Below are 1070 nucleotides of genomic sequence, written 5' to 3'. Positions count from 1 at the left end.
CCCCGTTCCGTGGGCGCACTGTGGGAAGAATACCCAACAAAAGCTGCCTTTCTCGTTTAAAGAAAGGAAAAGATGACACCCGGAAGCCAGCGTGAGGACCGGCCATCCTGTAAGCTGGACATCAACCAGTAGAAATAAATCAGCACCCCCCTGCTCGCCAAACTTTCGGTGTTTGGGAGAATGTTGCTACTTCTACTAAACAGGGGTATTGGTGTAACAGATTTCTTATTGTTATGTGGGGGGGGGGGACACCGCCCCCCACTACCACGAAGGATGCAGTGGGGCTCCCCGCCTGTGGGGGCTGCGGGGTCAGCGCACCCCGAGTGCAGTAGGCGCCTTGCCCTGGGAACCCCGTGACCACGGTGTCTCCCCTGCCGGGGAAGCGTCTCATGGGGATTTTTTAATGACTGAGTCCATGTTTCTCGCGGTTTTGATTTTTCATGTCCATAGACTGAACAACAGCTCCTGGGGTCCTCGGTGACTTTTCGGAGGGGAAAGGGGTCCTGTGGGGAAGATTGGGGAACTGCCGCGTTGGCAGGGGGGCGGGGCAAGGAGGCCCCCCAGGACAGAGCGTGGGGATGGACAGTGCCCTGGGGACAGCAGACAGAGGTGACGGTGCCCTCCCTGTGCGGGGACTCAGGCGCCGACCGGCCTGCGGAGGCAATGAGACCACCCCCTGCGGAGAGAAGCCAGGAGACCAGAGGGAGGTAAGGGGACTGCGAAGCTGGGAGGGGGGATGGGCCGTAGGGGGCTGGGGGCCCCTCATCCTGGGTGACCTGGGAGAGAGGAAGGCTGGGGAGACAAGGAGACTTGACAGGTGGGGTGTGAGCAGGGACACGCAGGAGGTTACTGGGCAATTCCCATGGCCCCGGGGTCGACGACAGTACTGAGCTGCCCTGGTGGCTCCCCGCCACACAGCACCCCGGGGCTCCCCACTACACAGCACCCCGGGGCTCCCCACTACACAGCACCCCGGGGCTCCCCGCCACACACAGCATGCCGAGGCTCCCCGCCACACAGCACCGCCGGGGCTCCCCACTACACAGCACCCCGGGGCTCCCCACTACACA

The 1070-nt window shown here is 62.9% G+C and overlaps 1 pseudogene; it reads right to left on the bottom strand.

Moving 5' to 3' along the window:
- Positions 1–236: 236 nt before the first annotated feature.
- Positions 237–386, bottom strand: LOC118620617 (annotated as a pseudogene).
- Between the last annotated feature and the right edge of the window lie 684 nt (positions 387–1070).

The sequence above is a fragment of the Molossus molossus genome, unplaced genomic scaffold (genome assembly GCF_014108415.1).
Source record: "Molossus molossus isolate mMolMol1 unplaced genomic scaffold, mMolMol1.p scaffold_m16_p_7, whole genome shotgun sequence".
Taxonomy (NCBI): Eukaryota; Metazoa; Chordata; class Mammalia; order Chiroptera; family Molossidae; genus Molossus; species Molossus molossus.
The sequence above is the reverse complement of the archived record's forward strand: the minus strand, read 5'-3'. Positions and strand labels throughout refer to the sequence as shown.